Source organism: Symphalangus syndactylus, chromosome 11, assembly GCF_028878055.3.
Source record: "Symphalangus syndactylus isolate Jambi chromosome 11, NHGRI_mSymSyn1-v2.1_pri, whole genome shotgun sequence".
NCBI lineage: Eukaryota > Metazoa > Chordata > Mammalia > Primates > Hylobatidae > Symphalangus > Symphalangus syndactylus.
The window spans coordinates 121,473,149-121,491,348 of record NC_072433.2 but is presented as its reverse complement, the minus strand read 5'-3'; positions in this window follow the sequence as shown (position 1 = coordinate 121,491,348).

Sequence of the window (18,200 nt, the reverse complement as noted above, 5' to 3'; positions counted from 1 at the left end):
CTCCCAAGTCTGCAACTGCTCTGACCATTCAGGTTAATAGCATTGCGCCTGGACTAGCTGATGTTGCTATATTCTCATATTCTTAAAGAACCATATACCGAGAAAGCACAGCCCAAATAAAGCACCCATATTGCTTAATAGGATACTCCAGCTGAATGCCCCTGCCACATTTGTAGTGTTTTTTATTTCCTTAAACAAATATCCTTTATTCACAGGAGAAACTCTTCCATAGCAACATGAAATAATCTTTCCTACATGTCATCAGCAATTATACAAATATGTACATGTATATATACCTATATATGTATGTGTGTTTATATATTTGTGTATATATATATGTGTATACATATACACACACATATCAAAGTAGATTTGTAGGTAAAAACAGAAAAATGGCAAATGTCAATATCAAAACCTCTATTGCTGTAGCTCCTAAAATATATGAAATACATTAGCATTTTCTGAAAGTTAATTTTCTTGATATTTAAATCATATAAAAATATTAGGTGAACTAATCATGTTATACACTAAAAAGGCTAAATGCGGCTGGGAAACATAAAGAAATTAATCCACATTCAGGATTAAGTTAACCTGTTTTGTAAGCCTCTGGGAACCACTTAACAGAAATTGCATAATCTTGCATAATAGCAAATCGACAGAATACTCTAGAAGTTTGCTGATCTAGCATTTAATTCTTGCAGAGCAATTATTGGGAAAGGATGTTCTGTCTGATAATAAAATTAACATTGCTACAGTATTTAGATTTTTTAAATCCAGTGGAAAGATGAATTTGATGGAGATGTGATCTCTGTCACACACACACGTGCACGTGCACACACACACACACACATCCTCCAGTGGTATAAGAAAGCCTCATACTTTAACTATACTAATTTCTTTTCATGATACCGGTTGACCCAACTGTGCAGTTCGCTGTTGACTAATGGATGAATTGCATGGCTCTTCCTTACACACCAACCCAAAGTTTGTACAGATTGTTTTTCTATTTTTCTGTTTTGTAACATCGTAAACAGGTATCCTTTGGTAAAATCTAGATACGTGAGAGATACACCTCCCCAACTCGGGTAGCTTATCTAAGTTGATAATTTTTAAATTTTTCTTTTAGTAATTAAAAACAACCAACCTATAACAACAGGACATAGGAAATAACAATCTCCCTTTTTTAGACAGCAGCTTTTCTTACTCTTATATTTTAATGACTTCAGCACTGGACTTGCCCTCCCTACATACTGATTTTTGAATCATCTTTCTGAACGTCGACTGATTAGAATTTACAGCTGTTCAGAAACAACAGATGCAACTTTGGTTGCAAAATGAAATTCAAACTCTTTACTAAGGACACAGCCTGATCAGAACTTTTCAGTGCAGCCTCTTTCTCACCATATAATTCCACATATCCTTTTAAAAATCCCTTTTGGCCGAGCATGGAATCTCACGCCTGTAATTCCAACACTTTGGGAGGCTGAGGCGGGTGGATCACCTGAGGTCAGGAGTTCGAGACCAGCCTGGCTAACATGGTAAAATCCTGTCTCTACTGAAAATACAAAAACTAGCTGGGCGTGGTGGTGGGTGCCTGTAATCCTAGCTACTCGGGAGGCTGAGACAGGAGAATCGCTTGAACCCAGGAGGCGGAGGTTGCGGTGAGCTGAGAGTGTGCCATTGCACTGCAGCCTGAGCAACAAGAGCAAAACTGTCTCAAAAAAAGAAAAAAAAAAATGGCCGGGTGCGGTGTCTCATGCCTGTATCCCAGCACTTTCGGAGGCTGAGGCAGGTGGATCACCTAAGGTCGGGAGTTCAAGACCAGCCTGACCAACGCGGAGAAACCCTGTATCTACTACGAATGCCAAAAATTATCCAGGTGTGGTGCTGCATGCCTGTAATCCCAGCTACTCGGGAGGCTGAGGCAGGAGAATCGCTTGAACCCAGGAAGCGGTGGTTGCAGTCAGCCGAGATCGCGCCACTGCACTCTGGCCTGGGCAACAAGAGCGAAACTCCATCTCAAAAATAAATAAATAAAATAAAATCCCACTCATTGCTGTAAATCTGGGTGCCACCCGTTAACTAACTTTCTCTTGTCATCCCCAAGGATTAACCTCTACCGTCTCCACCATCTCCACCATCATCAGGACTCAGGTCATGTGTTTACAACTCTCTCTGTGTCTGATAACTTTGACCCATGTTAGCCTGGAGCTCCAGGATCAGGGATCTTTCTGAGGTCAGCACAGTGCCATCACTTTGCAGCCTTGTCCCCAGTTCCTCAGTCCACCACTGGGAGAAAGACTGACTATGAGAGATAGACTTTATTGGTGGTTAAGGGAAATCTAAAGGAAATTACAGTATAAATGAAACTTAAAACCCTATCTTAGTGTAATTGTTTACAGAGTTCAGGAGAAGAAAAAAGACGAAGTTCTTCCCATGATGTCTTCAAAAATGGCCCCCACTGCTATTTCTCATTATCTTTGTTATTTACTAGTCACATACCCCTTGATAAAAACCATGATTTTGAAGCCCAGCAGTCTAAACCCTCATTCCTCTTTAGAAAAATTCAACTCCTACTGTCAGGGGTTAAGGTAATCCTACTATCTTTCTCCATCTTCTCCCCCAACCAGGACAGCTTAGTGGACACGATAGCTCAGTAGCAGCATGTTTTCCAGAGTCTGAGATATTATTTCAAAAATTGCACCACAGCTGGACTTGGGCAAGTGCTTCAGGATGGTTCAGAACAGGCCCCGACAGACTACATCGTTATCTTTGAGTTCTTTGCACATGAGAAGGGAAGACATGACTCTTCTTCCTATAGCAGTCCAGCCTCTCTTTGTAGGTTACTCTGGAGGGGATGCATCTGAGTGCACACGTGCGCACACACAGACAGAGGTGCATTGTCCTACATTCATGCATTCAACGGCTATCATCTTTTGAGACCTCCCACATTTCAGCCACTGTGATAAGAAATGTGTTTATAATAATAAGCAAAGTAGACTTGGAGCTTACAGTCATGTGAGAAAGGCAAGTCAGGTCAAACACAAATCTTAACTCGTCAGTGTGATAAGCACAGCAAAGGAAAATTGTAAAGCATGCTGAAATTGCTCAGTCGAGGGTCCTGATCCGGTGTTGGGGTCAGAGAAGGTGTTACTGACAAAGTGACTCTGAATTTCTATCTAAAGTCTAAGCATCGATTACGCGAAAACGGAAAACTTGTGACCAGAAGAAGCATCTCTTAAGGCTTAGAATTGCTCCAAATTGTACCAGACAGTGTAAGACTAACTCAAGACAAACCCATCACTCCTACAAAACATAATTCCAATAATACACTCCTGTGATGGTGCATCAATGAAATTCTATTTAAACACGAAGGGTTATATTTTTTAGGTCCTGATGTGGCTAGATTTAAAAGTAAAAATATACATTTATATCTGAAAAGCTCATTCTCTCGACATTTTAATATCAGCCAGTGCCAAAGTTATCTTTGGAACCATTTTCCTTTGATCACAGAAGCCTCAATGGCACTTTATCTTCTGGCAAATAATAGAATGATTACATACATTTGCTTTAACCTTATGAAATTGCTGGGAAAGAGCATATCTATAAATATACAGTGATAATTGATGGTCAAAATGCCAGTCTGGGTTTGAGCTCGTTGAACAATTTTAGGCTCAAGAAAGAGAACAAGTTAAAATTTCTCTGAGCTTGTATTGCTTCTAAAGATTCTTTATGCACTGTGATTTCTTAATGGGCCCTAGTTACACTGTTACACATTTATAATGTCTCTCTTCTGAGTAGTCAAAATGCAACCATTGTGTTTTCTTAACCTATTAATGCAGTAATACTTGATTACATGCATAGAGAAAATGAAAAATTCAAAAAGCAAGTACTCCAAACAGTACAGAAGGCTATTAAGTAAAAGTAAAATAAGATAAAGTCTCCCTTTCACCCTCAATCCTTAATCTCACTAGCAGAGTTTTCATACTATCAACTATAGTATATCTTATTTTTTTGTCCTTAACAATACTTCTTTTAACTGTTTCTATATTAGCACACAAGAATCTTCCCCATAGTATTCCACCCTCTGCTTGCATTTAACCTGTTCATATCGGTGATCATTTGGGTCTTTGTCTTTTGTTCCTGTGACAGATCCTGCAGTACTAGATACAAACAGTGCCATAAACAATACAAACACTTCTGCAAATATATGTGTATAATTGCATTAGTCCATTTTCACATGGCTGATGAAGACATACCTGAGACTGGGTAAGTTATAAAGAAAAAAGGTTTAATGGACTCACAGCTCCACATGGCTGAGGAGGCCTCCCAATCATGGCAGAAGGCGAAAGGCACATCTTACATGGTGGCAGACAAGAGAGAATGAGAGCCAAGGGAAAGGGGTTTCCTCTTATAAAACCATCAGATCTTGTGAGACTTACTCACTACCAGGAGAACAGTATGGGGGAAACCACCCCTATGACTGAATTATCTCCTACCATGTGCCTCCCACAACACATGGGAATTATGGGAGCTACAATTCAAGATGAGATTTGAGTGGGGACACAGCCAAACCATATCAATAATATTATATTAATATTATTTTAATTAGATAATTAACTTAGATATTAAATTAGATCATTAAGAGTATTAATTGCCTAATATTCTCCAGTTATTTAATTTTCTCCCTTACACAGCTAGGCAGAACCATGCGACCTTTGTGTCCAGTGACATGGCCAGTGAAGCTCTACAGTTTGATCTTCCTTGCTTTTCCTGCTCTGCCAAGATGACTCAGGAGTCTCAGTATTCCCGAATGTTCAGCTACAAGATTGTGGGGTTTCCATCTGACTGGTTATGTGAACCAGGACCTTCCACCAACTACTTAATTCAAACCTGCACTGGACCTCCAGCAGGAGTGAGAAATAACTTACCAGCTATCAAGAAAAGTTTTAATCTTTGTCATGATATTTCTTCCACTCAGTTAGCCTCAATGGGGTTCAAGCACTCACTCAATAGACAGCCTATACTGTAAATATAATTCTGCCCCTATAGCTCATGCTTATGTATGTAAATTGTTTCTCCTTATCTGGAAGACCAGGAAAATTTATGCTCAGAGCTTAAAAGTCTCCCAAGTAAAATAAAATTGGTATTTAAAACCTTGTATAAATCTTGTATGTGTATGTATAATATGCATTTCAACCATAGTTTTTATTATAAGGCAGTAGGTTTTGTGTGTGTGTGTGGTTTTCTTGTTTGTTTGTCTAGATGGAGTTTTGCTCTTGTCGCCCAGGCTGGAGTGCAATGGCGTGATCTCAGCTCACCACAGCCTCCGCCTCCCAGGTTCAAGCGATTCTCCCGTCTCAGCCTCCTGAGTAGCTGGGATTACAGGGATGTACCACCATGCCCGGGTAATTTTGTATTTTTAGTAGAGATGAGATTTCTCCATGTTGGTAAGGCTGGTCTCGAACTCCCTACCTCAGGTGATCCACTGGCCTCGGCCTCCCAAAGCGCTGGGATTACAGGCGTGAGTGACCGTGCCTGGCTGTTTTGTTTTGTTTTTTGCTGTATTCACCTTGCTTGTGATAGCCTGTGGATTGATATCTTAACCTGACCCCCAGTCTTTCCCTCTTGGCATCTTACCTGAAGCCAAGAGACTGTCTGCTTCCATGCATAACTGAGAAACCTGTCCCTTGATTTCAACCACCTATTCCAATACTCTGTTGAAATTTCATGAACACTCCTCTGATTTATATGATAATATGAGCATCATTGACATAAGATACATGTGTGGTTATACTAGCATACATATTAGAACCTGCTTCTTTGGTGGGGGTGTCTGTACCATAAAACTTGTCTTCAGAGGCTGGGTGCGGTGGCTCACGCCTGTAATCCCCACACTTTGGGAGGCTGAAGCAGGCGAATTACGAGGTCAGGAGATCGAGACCATCCTGGCTAACACGGTGAAACCCCATCATTAGTAAAAATACAAAAAATTAGCCGGGCGTGGTTGCAGGCACATATAGTCTCAGCTGCTGAGGAGGCTGAGGCAGGAGAATGGTGTGAACCCAGGAGGCGGAGCTGGCAGTGAGCCGAGATCGCGCTACTGCACTCCAGCCTGGGTGACAGAGTGAGACTCCGTCTCAAAACAAACAAACAAACAAACAAACAAAAAAAAGTCTTCAGAACTCATGTCACAGTGGTTAATTTCATATTTGTTTGCATGATTACGTAAGTATTCTATGACTCCCCTCCACTTCATGCGGGGCAGGGATCCATTTGTTTCATTTCTCTGCCCCCAGGCCAAACCCATGGAATAGCATCTGGCTCATTTTATTTGTTCAAAAAACATTTTTAGAATACTGTTTTTTGTTTAATTATAATGAGTGCTTTTATATTCACATAGTAATATTTGAAGCAATTTATCTTCAAAAAACGAAAACTTGGAGCATGAATACATTATTTGAGAATATGATTATTGTCCCTCTTAACTTTCCCTGATAGGGATTGCACCAAAATTTTGTTTCATATATTTAATATTTATGTTATGTTTTGTATGTGATTTTATGTGCCTGTATACCCTGATAAAAATTGAATATACAGATGTGTAAACATACACACAAACACGAATGTGTAAGTGAACTTTGTAAATTATTAAGTCAATGGTTCTCACCAGGGACAATTTTTCCCCCTCCCCAGAAGACATTTTGGCAATTTCTGGAGACATTTTTGGCTGTCACAACCCATGGGGGGAAAGCTACTAGTTTCTAGTGAGTAAAGATCAAGAATGCTCCAAACATCCTACCACACACAGGACAGCACCCTTCCCATCCACTTCAAAAGAATTATTCATCCCAAAGTGTTACTAGTGCCAAATTGAGAAATCCTGACTTAAACGATGACCTTAAAATTTTAAATACAGAAATTGTGTAACGCATGTTTTTTCTGAGTTGACATGGGCGATATATGCCATTATTCAGGGCACATTATGCACTGATTTCTTTTGTTGGAACTGAAATGTTTAGCTTCATCAAACTGTGGCAGTCCTTACAGGCTAGATGTCATCCTTGAAGTTGGGGGAAAGTGAAGTCAACCTGTCTTGATCACATATGTCTCTGGGCAAGGCCTCTCACGCTGCCGCCTTACTACGATCCACGCAGCTCTACATGATGCACCAAATGTGGAAGACCCAGTATCCAGATCTGTAGCGTCTGCTGTTGGAAGACAGTGAATGTGAACTAATGCGTAATCCCAAAACCCACTATAAACTCTGCCTTTATAAATCCTCGTTCACAGTGTGTTTATGTAAGGGCTTACTCATCTCCAGTATTAGCAGCAAGCGTAATTCCCTTGTGTGCCCAGAATGGATAATGTGAAAGGTTAAACAGTATTTTCTATTCCCCAGGGGAGGTGATCATCTTTATGATGCCCTAAGCTCCTCGATTAGCCTTTTAAAAGGGAACAAAGTAAGCTGTTCTACGTGTGCCTCAAGCGGCAACTCTTTCAAAACAGATTTACCCAAAACACTTTGAAAACAGTTTTACCATTCCTTCACAACCTTGGAGAATTTAATAATTTAGAGGTCTGCACATTGACCATTGAAATATTTTGTCATTGATGTTTCCATTAAATTATAGTTGCTTGAAGTCAGCATGAGATTGAAATTCTTTCCAGTGAATACTCCGATTTCTTTCACTCATTTATCAAGGCTGTTAATTGACAGTTTGCATGAATAGAATCCTGCCTTTGGACATCATTTTTACGAGAAAGGAACAATCATAACATTGACTAAGATTCTTTGCGAAGGAAAAAGAAAGTTGCACACCAATAAAAAAATATATTTCTCATCAGCATTTCTTTTATGCACTAGAAAATTTTTTTTTTTTCTACTCAACTTATCTGTGAATTCAATGGAAACACTATTAGAGAAGCAAGATTTCAGATCCCATTGGTTAACTTGCTCCCGTCCTTTGATTGAGGCCTAATGACCAGGTTAGGAGGTTAGGGGAAGGGGAAGGCTGGGTTTTCTCAAAGTCAGAACAGCACTTTATTTAAAGGTCTCATTTACCTCTTCCTCCCTCGAGTAGAACAATAGAAAGGCGATGATAAATTGAAGACTGTGGGTTTTCAGCTAGATGTTTGATCAGAATTTAGAACATTTAATAGATATTGATTGAGCTTTACTATGTGTTTAATAATAAACTCCCTATTAGGTGGCTACAAGAAGAAACATGTTTTTAGTGTGAAGAGTAAAATGCTACATATTATAATTATAAATCTAAATGATTATTATATTATTATTACCATTGTAAATGATAAATTAGTGTTAAGTAACCCTATGCTATAGGGAGGAGTTGGCATTTCAGCTGACAGTAGAAAAGAGAGGCAGGAAGAAATGGAAGAGAAGAAAGAGACCAACAGAGACCAAAATGCAGAAGAGCAATAGCCCAGGCACTGGGAATAGGTGAAATTCGGGCCTCTAGAGCCTTGCCAACCAACAGAAATATAACACGTACCATATGCAATTGTAAAATCTCTAGTAGCCAAATTATGAAAAATAAAACAGATGAAATAATTTTAATATTTAACCCAAAAGATTCAAAATACTATCATTTTTTTAAATTATTTTGTCTGTTTGTTTTTTAAGTTCCGGGGTACATGTGCAGGATATGCAGGTTTGTTACATAGGCAAACATGTGCCATGGTGGTTTGCCGTACCTGTCAACACATCACCTAGGTATTAAGCCCAGCATGCATTAGCTCTTTTCACTAATGCTTTCTGCACATCCCCCCACCCTCCGCTGACAGGCCCCAGTGTGTGTTGTTCCCCAACCTGTGTCCATGTGTTCTCATTGTTCAGCGACCACTTATAAGTGAGAACATGGAGTATTTGGTTTTCTGTTCCTGAGTTAATTTGCTGAGGATAATGGCTTCCAGCTTCATCCACGTCCCTGCAAAGGACATGATCTTGTTCCTCTTAATACTATCGTTTTAAAAAACAATCAATATAAAAATTACTGGAGATATCTTTACATTATTTTTATCACATTAAGCTTCTGAAATTTAATGTGTATTTTGCAATTACAGCACTTCTCATTTTGGACTGGTCACATTTCAACAATCAATAGTCACATGTGTCTACTACTGTATTGAACAGTGCAGCTCTAGAGTTTTGAACAAAAATGCCCAGGCTATGAAAAACTGGAAACAAACTGAACAATATGAACATGCATATCTCCACTCTGGGCTCTGTCTGCAATGGAATATATCCAATAGGCAAAGGGATGCGTGGCTGCATTTTGTATTCTTTGTACTATCTGTGCACCTGTCTGACTTGCAGTAAGGTTGCTGGATAATACGTTGCACCACTGCTGTCTTCTGTGGGTGGTGTGGGGCCAAAGCTCTTGGTCCCCTAAAGGTTCACTAAAAATCACTGACATGAGGCAGATTGATTCACAGGAGAAAAGACATCCAAATTTACTTAATGCATATACTTGGGAGCCTTTAGAATGAAGACCCAACTTGCCAGTAAGTTACAGAAATTTATATACCATCCTGAGGCCACAGTAAAGAATACAGATTCAGACCATGACCAGAAACACGTAAAGACAGGTTAAGAGAGTCAAGAAAGGAAGAAGCTTGGCTAGCAAACATGTCCTTGATATGTAGATGATGCCTCCCTCAGAGATGATCGGTGGTAAACGTTTCTTTTCAGACTTTAAAAAGGTATCAAACTCTTCATCTCTCCTGGCTCCTGGGAAAAGCATAGAAAGGGGAAGGACTCTGGCTGAATTAATGCAAATTCTCAACACATGCAAATTTTCCCCACCAAAGGCAGCTTTACAAGGCCAAGTGTCAGGATGGCCAAGTGGCAACATTTCAAAATATGTCAAAGAAATATATTTTGGAGTAAAATATTTCAATTTCCTTCACTGGAGTTACCTTCAGGGGATAAATGCCTAAACACCTTTAGAGCCTGGGGAGAGAGGCCCTGGGAGGAGGGACTGTGTCTTAGCTATTTCAGTGTTTGTTATAAGGGGCAGGCTAATGAATTTTGGTTCAGTAAATGATGATGGAATTCTACAAGCAGAAAAGAAATTAAGAACACAGATAGAAGATTACAGACTGGTGTGAAATATTTACATTCACTCATGTTTGTGTGCTGCAGAATTTATATTCAAATATAAAATATGCAATGGATACATAATAGATGTAAACATTAATATTTGAAAATTAATACACACTTAACCAAGATAGCCTTAGAGTTCCCCCCCGCCCCCCCACCCCCCAGCTTGACTTAACTTTAGACAGACTTCTTCCTGACCACAGACCTCCCTGTTCTTAGAGCAGTTACTTTAGAAAATGTCTAATTGTAAATTCTTTTTCTGCCCCTTTGAAATGTATGTAAATCTTCTCCCAGCCTCCAGACAGTTTTGCAATCTAGGCAATGTCTTTCTCAAGGACCTGGGAACCATCACTTTGAAATGTAAACACTGAAGGAGATAGCACTCCTATCTCCCAATCTCTGTGGGAGGGAAGGAGCCTAACTTTCATGGGTGTCAATTAGCAAACACAGGTGGTCTAATCACAGAGAAAAACATTTGCAAACTCAGGAATAATTTATGTGCTCAACACATCCCATTGATCAACTTCTCCCTTAACATCCCTGGCTACTTTTCTACTAGCTCACCTTAGCCTTCAAAAACCCTCTCACCTTTGTTTCAGTGGAGTCACGTTCAGTCTGTCTCCCCTACTTCAATAGACTGAATAAAGTCTTCCTTCCTTTCCTGTTTTGCTTTGTTTGGCACACTTGGTTACAGTATAATTTTCCTTGTTCCAAAAATAATGCAGGAAATAAAATAGAGCTAAGTAATAAGTATGAAGTATAGCATTTAAAGAAAAAAGAGAAAAATAAAGATTAAGACATATAATGGTGCCAGCCAAACTGCCTTGGAAAGTCTGAAAGAGGTGACTAAGAAAAAAAAAAGTCAGCTAGAACATGAGCTAGGATGTTATGAGCTAATCTAAGGCAACAGTATTTTTGTGGGAAAAATGAGTTAACAAATATTCCCCTGAAGTATGTAACCTTATCTCTAAATTGAGAAGGTCCAGGCATCTCTCTCCTTTTTAATCTGCCTAGGATGTCTTTCAATTTCTCAAGAATGTCCTAATTATATAAATACCCTGTCATCTTGTGACTTCCTCACTATGTCCCTTTCACTCCGATTGTACCATGTGCTATTTGCTTTCCTGGCTGTCTGTGAGCATTGTGACCTGGACTTCGAGGGTTGACCTCTAGCCTTCAATTAAGTGCTGATTCATAGGTCAGCGTTCTTCATCATCTTTATCCTCTGTAGTGTCCTAACTGTTCAGGGAAGTTATTCTTTTTCTGGATATTTCCTCAAACATGAAGATATAGAAGCTATCTCTAAAAGATCTAAAATGTGTAACATTTATAGGAGTCGGAATACTATTTCAGATGGATAGATCATTAGCCTGTGGAGTGTGGCATTCAGAAATGCTTTATAGTCAAACATCTGATCAGAACATTTATGAGTAGTGCTCACATAAATCCTTTAGCAAACTATATCTATAAATGCAAATAAAAACACCTTGGAAGCATATTTTCCATCATTAATCATAAATATGTTGCTTCTCATAGTTATGAATTCAGCAAAGCAAGCAGAGTTTTATATAACAACAGATCTTAAAACACTGTTAGGTAAAATACAAGACATGTAAATTAAGATATTTAGCCTAGCCAAAAAATAAAATCATTGGAAATACCAACAGTATAAACAGACATCATTAGAAACTAATAATCTTTTCCAAGTCACCACAGAAGAAACAGAAGATTATATGAACCAACAATCACGAGATTTATATCTCAAAAAAAATCAGCATACATAAGGAAATATGTGTAATCGGGTGTCCATTTCAGTTTCTGAAATGTCAGCCTATTACCTGTCATACATACTATAATATTAAAATAGACACTGAAGTTTATAAAGAATATTCACATCAGTAGTTACTGGATTCTAACAATTATAGATGGGTTGGAATTTTTTAAACTTTTCACAGTGCTTTTTTGCTTCCTTCCTCAAGTAAGCTCAGAACTTTTCAGTTTGGGCAAATATACTTTAGAATTCTGTGAGTCACAAGAATAATGGACACAATCTGGCATTTTATGAAAAAAGAGATGCATTCTCCAGTTTTTCAAAAATATAAATGCTGCTTCTCTGGAACTTATCATTAGATTTTTATTTAGAAAAAAGAAGGAGAGACAAATGAGAAAAGAGCATGAGATTTTTTTCCTTTAATATGCACCTGCATCAACTCTGAGTACACCTATATTTTAAATAAACATTATGTATTATTAAAATAAATTTCATATCTGTATTTTACTGCCCCTATGAAATATTTTCCATGTGTCTGTGATCATTGTTCCTAGTGCAAATAGGTCCTATGTCAATTAAACTATTGGATTTAAATGTAAATGTATTACACAGTTAAGAGTATTCACTAAGTGAACTATTATACTCTTGACAAATTATTATTTCTAAAATACACCATCAAATTATGCAAACTAATCAAAAAATGTTAGAAAGATAAGTGCTTGCCAGTAGTTACAAGTGCAAAACAACTTAAAGGATAAGTTCCTTTGAGTTTTGAGTCACACCATTTTAAACGCAGAGAATGAATCTATTTAAAAAAATCAATTATGAAGAGAAGCATAAATCAGAGTAGAAAAATACACTTCAACTATATCTATAAATCGTACTGGTGCTCTGAGACAAACACATTTCCTGAATTGACCTCGTGTTCCAAGTGGAGTGTTTTATTTGTTTGTTTTTGCTTAGTTTTGTCCTTTTATTTCTTCAAATATTTAATATCTCAGTGCTTCAGCATCTTTGCAAAGTGAGAATTACCCGAAGAGAGAGGTGAGAGCATGTGGCAGGGTGCATCGACTCTTCATTATCTGTTCATTTGCTGCTGTGCTGTATTGGTTTGTAGGAAAAGATTAGTTAAATTATTGCAAAGCAGAGATTTGTTTATGAAAGCCTGGAGACCCAAACAAATGCCCAGAGCCACTGTGTTATTGACTTAATGGTCTGTCTTAATGAGCTGTATAACCACCCTCTGTTGGGAATGTTGCTAGTTTACCTAATATCACATGGTTTTCTCCTTTAAATGTTTCAAACACTGAAGTCATGTAGTAATTTGAATCCTTATTGACTGCAATCTCCTTGAGCTCTCTCCCAAGCTTTCCCCTGAAGCTAGTTTAAAACCTTTTTATTTTATTATGTTTAAGTAACAAAATAAAGGTGACCACTGCAGGCGAGATGTGCTTTATACTTCCTGGGGTCAAAAAAAAAATCATACTATTTGTTTCACAAAAATGTCAGATGCATTTTTCATTTCCAACCCAGAATTAAAAACACAACATGTTGTATTTGTTAAAGCCCTGCTTGAGACCCATACTTTGCCCTAGTTTCCCCATGATCAGAGTATTTTTCACAGAGATGAACTCTAACCAGACCCAACATTCACCGCTCTTTTTGAAAAGTTTGAATCACTCTTCTCAATGTTAGTCATGCCTGTATCCTTTTAAAGAATTATAATCCAGTGTGCCTTTGAAGTAAAACTTCTAAAATCTGTCTAGAATAAAACGCTGGATGATACTCTGGATTTATAAACGACAAAGACAACCTAGATTGATTCTAACTCAAATATCCACTCAAAGCCAATTTTCAGCAATTTTTGTTCATCCCGCAATATGTTGGTTCCAGTTCTTTTCTGGGCTCAGGATAGAGCTAACACGTCTGCCCTCATGAGTGTCTATTATATCACACAACAATTTTAAATACACACATGCTTTCTAGACTTGTTTAAGTGTGGGAACAGTGAAGCTATTGTATGAAAGTGTTAAATATATAGATGTTGCCACTGTGTGCTTGAACACTAGACTACTTCATCAACTACTAGGTGAAATGTTTTGTTTTCACAGGATGAGGCATGATAATATATTTACAATCATTGACACATAGTAAACATTTAACATATGGCAGCTATTACTACTTTTGCTAAATTTTTCAATTAAGACATTTCAATTGAAATTTTCATTTCAATTAAAATGAAAAAATTTTGCTAAATTTTCATTAAAAATGTTAAATTTTGTATAAATCATACTCTACGTACAGAAAAGTTCACATATAAATACTTTACAGCTCAATGAATTTTTGAGGCTAAAATTTGAACACCACAGTTCAACATCTGAAGAAAACTCTTATTTTACATTACATTAATTTTGTTTTCTTTTGTTTTTGTTTGTTTTTATAGATTCAGAGGATACAGGTGCAATTTTCTGTTTTATCCTCATGTAATCTAAAACCTGAGAAATGTTGTCAATACCAGAGAATTCACACATATAACAATATGAGCTTAAGGGTATAGTTTAATTACCTATACATTGACCTGAGCTTTTGTTCACAAAGCAATATAAATATAATCATTTTTCTTAACTGGACATTACCTATCAAACAGATTTTTTTCTTTATGTGTGTGTATAAGAGGTGCATAGGATATAAAGATAAAATAAAGGCCAGGCATAGTGGTTCACATCTATAATCCCAGCACTTTGCAGAACTGAAGCGGGATCACTTAAGGCCAGGCATTTGAGACCAGCCTGCGTAACATAGCAAGATCCTGTCTCTACAAAAAAAAAAAAATTTAGCCAGGTGTGGTGGTGCATGCCTGTTCTCCAGAGGCTGAGGCAGGAGGATCACTGGAGCCCAGGAGTTTGAGGCTGCAGTGAGCTATGAGCATGACACTGCACTCCAGACTGGACAATAGAGCAAACACCCTGTTTCAAAAAAAATAATAATGAAATTAACTTGTGTTGAGTATCTGTAAATTACAGGCACTGTGATAGACATTGTAATTTTGTTTTTCCACACAGCAGGAATACTGGATCCTCACAACATGGCTATCAACAGAAATGTTCAAGTTTATTTTAATCTCAAATTTGTTGCATTGAAAAATTTTAAATATATCTATTTATGGCGCACAACATGATGTTTGGTATACATTGTGGATTGGACAAAATTTCAGTTAGGAGGAATAACTTCAAGAGATCTACCATACATCATCAATGACTTCAGTTATTGAGATATTATATATTTGAAAATCGTGAAGACAGTAGATTTTAAGTCTTCTCACCACAAAAAGAATATTTATTTTTATAGATAAGGAAAATAAGATACAGAGGGATTGAGCATCTTGCCCAACACCACACCTGGTAAATGAATTACTGGGATTCCAATGCAACCCATGATCTTTCCACCATCCCAGTTTAGAGGTGGAAATGGGGTGGCCCTGTTCCTGCCCATCATAAAGGGTCACAGCCAACACATCTATAACAAAAGACAGGTGGACAAAAGGAAAGCATAGCAAATTTATTAACATAAGTCCTTCATACAAAAAATTATGGAAACTCAAAGAATGGTCAGATGGTTGAAGCTTAAATAGCCTCTTCATTGGAAAGAAGGAAGTGGTGAACCGTAGACAATTTAGAGGGGTAGTCAGTGATTATAGGAGCAATGAATGGATCCAAGAAATAGAAATTAGCTTGTCAGTTATTCTCTTTGTAAATTGAATGGGATCGGAGAACAAACATGTCTGGGGTCTAGGTGTGGTGCTTAATTTTCAGGATCTTCCTCTGTGATATGAGTTTCAATCTTCTCTGGTTGATGGAATTTCAGGAAAGGGACCAAAAGCAGTCGTGTTCCTCTTTGGAAGGTCCAGTTTCTAGGTAGATAAGGAACTCTCAGAGAATGACCTCATCCTGTGTTTTAGGAGAGACAGAGGGTTGACAGACAGGAGTGGGGGTGGGGGTAGTAGGTCAGTGAGAACTTCAGGCTGCTTCCTTAGTTCAGTATGTCTCAGTGTGCATTTTGGGGTAACATTTTCTGCGCCCCAACACCAGGTTGCCACTGACATTGAAATTGCATCTCCAAGATCAAATTACTTGAATGCAGTGGTCCCTCAGTTCCTTTTCAGACACTACTACTAATGAGTTTTACCTTTACAAACGTTATTCTTCACATCAATCACAGACTTTGGAAAAAAAATTTCAGGCTCTACTTGATAGAATTTTATCTTATCCATAGGCTAATAGAACACTTCATTAAAACCACATACTGTCTGGTTTTTGTGCTTAGTCTTGTATGTCCATCTCTCGCACTACTAGTCAGTTTCAGAGAAAGTGAGCCAGAGAGGAATTCAAACACATCAGCTGAAGCAAATCAGAACATAAAATTGATCGACCGCCCTTGGTGCATTTCTATCGGGAAAATCTGAATTCCACCTTCTTATTTTATTCCACTTCTGCATGATTAATCTCGCACTGAATATTTCTCTTTGGAAATTCACATTGATTATTTATTTTTTACCCTACCACATCTCACCTTCATAATTGTTCTTTCTCATTTGTGTTTCTCCCCACCCATCACCTACTTTTAAAATCCTGGATAAATGTTTGACTATGTTTCTTCATTCCCCTTTATCCAAAAGACTAATACATTCTGCGGATTCTGTAATTGAACTGTCCTGCCTCTCTTTCTCTTTCTGTCCCTCTCCGTGTTTCTCACTGGACAAAACACTCTGAGTGCTTATAGACCAATTCTTCATTAACCTTACATCTTCTGGTCTACTATTTCTATTTGTCCTCTGCCTTAAGCTATTTCAGTTAATGATCCTGTTGCCATGGTCTTCCTCTGCTTAACTTCTAAAGATTCCTTCTAAAAAAATAAGGACGTAAAAATAAAGTTCCTTCTGTTTTCCAACTATTAAGATCTCACCTTGGTCATCCAAGCTCTCCCTAATCTGGTTCATCTTAAGGCACAGGGATTCTAATTCTTACCTTTGTTGATCATGTGTCTCCCCACAAATACCTTACATCCTCTTTCCCCTTTGTATGTAAAGAGAGGCCATGACATGATACTCAAAGCACCTTTATTCACCATTTCAGCACTGTGCTGAACTAGGAACAACATAATAGGTATGCAAAAATTAGAGAGACTAGTGAGCTATATTAATATTTATTTAATAGCATTCAAGATTTTTCCTTAAAGCACCAAAATTATATAATTAACTAGTATAAGTTATTTGTGTACCCTCTTTTAAAACAACTATACTTTTATGAAAATCCATTTATTCTTCACCCCCTAGAGGTTATTAAGTTTTCAATCTGAATGACAAGGTAGTTGCTTTAATATTAGGCCTGATTTCCCACTTTAAAAAACTCTCCAAGTACATCTTGTTACATGCATAAAGTTCATCATTTTATTATCAAAAGCCTCGGGTTTTTCATTTTTTTTAGTATTTTTTATTCTCATTAATTTCAGTTTTTTCTTTTTTTAGTATTTTTTATTCTCATTATTAATTTCTTATTTTAAGCACCATGTACTACTTTTATTTCTACTTAATTTCTATCTGGCATTATATTAGTTTCCTGTGCCTGCTGTAACAAATTACAAGATGATTTTTTCTTTTTTTATTCTTTTTCTTTTTTTGTGTGGGACCCTAGTGTCTTCAAGAGTTGCCTAGTACATTGCAGATGCTCAATTAATATTTGCGAAATGAATGAATAGGTGTTGTCTCTATTTTTACCATGATGTACGCAGTTTTTTCAAGGAATTATGGCTGGCCAACCACTGCATGTACTGCCTTAGAGGCAGCGAGCTCACTGTCTCTAAAGGGACTCAGATCCTTGATGATCAGTTAAAAGGGAGGTTATTGTACTGGAAGGGTTCCTACAGTAGGAATGGAAGTGAACAAATGAGTTTTTAACTCACCTCCAAACCTGATTCCACACTTCTATATATGATAGGGAATTGGCCTCATTCACATTCCTACACAAACCAATTAATGGAGTATTCCTTTTGTTGTCTTTATTCCCCTCTATTTCTTAAGATATGTTTTCATGCCATGTGGTAAATTTATGCTGGTTTCCTGCAGTTACTGTAACAAATTATCACACATTTGGGACTTAATAGAAGTTTGTTATCTCATTCTTCTGGAGGGCTGAAATCTGAAATCAATATCACTGGACCAAAATCAGATGTTAACAGGGGCTGGGTGTGATGTCTCACACCCGTAATCCCAGCACTTTGAGAGGCTGAAGCAGGAGGATGGCTCGAGCC